We start from the raw sequence: 3,380 nt of genomic DNA on the forward strand, positions 1-3,380 counted from the left end.
TTTTCCCCATCGATTCCCTCTGGGGCTTTGCCACTGCAGTTGCTGCCGGTGCCATGGGTAGACGAAGAGCCCACTGGGCCACGCTGCAGGGCTGGGCCGGCGGTGGCAGTCCTCAAGTCCAGGCTGGCTGGGGCAGCGGCTGGCTCTTGGGCCTCCTGGCCTGATGGCTGATCGCCGTGGGTCCAGGAAGGCCCGTAGCTGTCGAGGAAGGACTCTGCAGCAGGGAATGGCTTTATTCTGATAGTGCGGCACTTCACCTTGGGTGTTTTGTGTTTCAAAATTAGGTATGTGGCCAACACGCTGTTATACTTTTCACTTGTGACTGCCTCTTCAATTTGTCGCTGCTCAAAGCCCAAGTTCAGCATCTCCTGGATCACCTGGGGGTTTACGCTGTCACAGGGCAGCTCCGTATAAGGCTCGAGTTCCTCCTGCCCCATGTTTACCCACGGGTCCTTCATCAATTCTTCAAGAGTTCCTCGGTTTTGGGGGTCGAGTGTCAAAATTTTTTTCAGAATGTTCTTGCACAAAAAGGACACGGAATAGGGGACTTGGTATCGTCCTTTCAGGATCTTCTTCCGTAGCACAGTCAAATCTGTTGCCATAAACGGCAATTTTCCGGTAATAGTTTCGTAAAGGATAACTCCCAGGCTCCATACGTCAGCTCCGGGGCCATCGTAGCCTTGTCGCAGGAAGACCTCTGGGGCGACATAAGGAATGCTGCCACAGAAAGTACGCAGCTTGTGGCCAACATGTGCACTGCTGAGTCCAAAGTCTGCTAGTTTTACATTCAGTTCAGCATCCAAAAGCACATTCCCTGACTTCAGGTCCCTGTGGACGGTGCCCTTCTGGTGGCAATAATGCACAGCAGAAATCAGCTGTCTGAAGATGCCTCGGGCTTCATGCTCCTTCATACAGCCAAAACGCTGAAGATATTCAGATAAGCTCCCTCTGCTCGCGTGCTCCATTACAAGGAAGATGGTGTATTTGGTGTCAATCACCTGATATAATTTTACAATATTGGGGTGGTTCAGGCTTTTCATGGTTTTTATTTCTTGTAAAGGTCGATAGGCGCCCCGCCGACTAATGACTTTGACAGCCACCTCTACCCCAGTAAGAATATGTCGGGCCAACTTCACCTTGGCAAAGCTGCCCTCGCCAATGGTGTGCAAGAGCTGGTAGTGGCCGATAGAGGTGGCTGCAACATGTGGCATAGTGACCACTAACTACACTAACTGATAATACTATCACTGTAAACTATACTAGCAGACAATACTAACTATGCTAACTGTGCTAATACTAATAAAAAAAGCTAACTATACTAATTAGCTGTGCTAATACTAATAAACAATGCTAACTATACTAATTAACTGTGCTAATACTAATAAACAATGCTAACTATTGCTAACTGTGTTAATACTAATGAACAATGCTAACTATGCTAACTGTGCTAATACTAATAAACAATGCTAACTATACTAACAATACCAATACTAACTCTACTAAATGTACTAACGATGCTAACTACCAATACTAACTGAAAAAATTTTCAAAGAAAAAAATGAGAAAACAAAGAAACAAAGAAAAAATATGAGAAAAGAACAAAGAAAAAAACAGGAAAAGAAAATGAAAATATTGAAACAAAAGAATAAAGAACAAAGAAAAAAGAAAAAAATAAGAAAAAGGAGAATAAAAAAAAGAAAAAGAAAGTAAAGGCAAGAGGAAAAATAAGCAAAACAACAACAAAAAAAGAAAACAAGCTAACTAGTCCAAGTCCAACAGATCACCACAAATCAGCTTCCTGGGCTCTAAGGACAAAAACTTCAGCCCAGTCAGGGCCTTTATAGGAGTTTTTTCTAATTCCATCACAATGGTGCTTTATGAGGTCAGAGCAAGACATGGACCAATCATGGCTGGATATAAACCAGTGGTTTCCTCACTTCTTGGTCTTAAGATCTTATATTTTTACACTTAAAAAAATAATCAAAACAAACAAAACAAAAACAAATACAGACCCCCCCCCAAGAGCTTTTTGTTTATGTGAGATAGTAAAGATTGATATTTACTTTATTATAAATTAAAATCTGCAGGATGCTTCAGTGACTTTTTCATTTATAACTTGAAGATCTGTAATAATTTTTGTATTTTAAAGACCTTAGAATATCTACACTTAAAATATTCAATTCTTTTTTCTTAAAAATGATGCTACAAGTTAACTGATACCATGATACTATAGGAAAATGTTCTGTTGAATAAGATAAGGTACATTATTAACATCTGTAAAGCTGAGAGGAGGTAGCTTCATCATATTTTTGCCAATAAGATAATGAGCAGATTTCTCAACAGAAACTGTGGAGACCAGGGGACAGTGGGTTGACATATTCACAGTGTTGAAGGAAAAAAAGCTATTAACCAAGAATCATATATTTGGCAAAACTATCTGAAAATGAGGGAGACCTTAAGACATTCCTAGATAAACCAATGCTGAGGAAGTTCTTTACCACTAGACCTGCCTGGCACATAGCACATCTTTCAGGTTGGAATAAAAGGACACTGGGCAGAGACTCAAAGCTTTATGAAGAAATTAAGATCTCTGCTGAAACTCAGTGCATGGACAATTATAAAAGCTATACTCTATGGCCACGCCACCCTGAACAAGCCCGATCCCATCTGATCTCGGAAGCTAAGCAGAGTTGGGCCTGGTTAGTACTTGGACGGGAGGCCACTTAGGAAGACCAGGTGCTGTAGGCGCAAAAAATAAAAAAAAAATAAGGGATTGTAAACTGACAAGGTCCTTGCAATCTGTCAGGTCAACCAAGGTTTGCCTCACCTAAAAACAAACAAAGAAACAAACAAATAAAAAACTGATATACAAAAACAACCTTGGGATGCAGTAAGATATTATCTAGCATGAATTATTTTATTGGTCAAGAAGGTTTTCTATAGGGTCCAGGGTACACAAGGAATGAAAGCAGCTGCTGTTTCACAGTCAAAGGTGTGTGTGTGTTTGGGAGGTGGGAGTTGGACACTAAAGCAGCAGAGAAATTGGGCATAAATCAGTGTACCCCTGGGACAGCAGCACAGGTGCCCATAAAGACAGCAATAATAGTAAATCAGTAGCCTTCATTAAAACAACAACCTTGGAGAAACATTAGAGTGGTGGCAGCACTGTCTCTGCAGTGTGACATTTGTCGTTGGTGGCAGCATCAGAAGTTTGAGGCCTTCAGATACTTTGAAGCCGCTGCACTCTACCTAAACACCTTTGAAACTAAGAGACAATGGAGATGAGAAGGTTTCTGAATTTACCTCCTTAACCCCCAATCTTTTGAATATAAAATTTGAACTAGACTATATCTAGCTGATACTAAGCTATAATAGAAAAG

The 3,380-nt window shown here is 41.1% G+C and overlaps 1 pseudogene; it reads left to right on the forward strand.

Moving 5' to 3' along the window:
- The first annotated feature begins 2,629 nt into the window (after positions 1-2,629).
- LOC112474715 lies at positions 2,630-2,748 on the forward strand (annotated as a pseudogene).
- Positions 2,749-3,380: the final 632 nt, after the last annotated feature.

Source organism: Pteropus alecto, unplaced genomic scaffold, assembly GCF_000325575.1.
Source record: "Pteropus alecto unplaced genomic scaffold, ASM32557v1 scaffold7, whole genome shotgun sequence".
Classification (NCBI taxonomy): domain Eukaryota; kingdom Metazoa; phylum Chordata; class Mammalia; order Chiroptera; family Pteropodidae; genus Pteropus; species Pteropus alecto.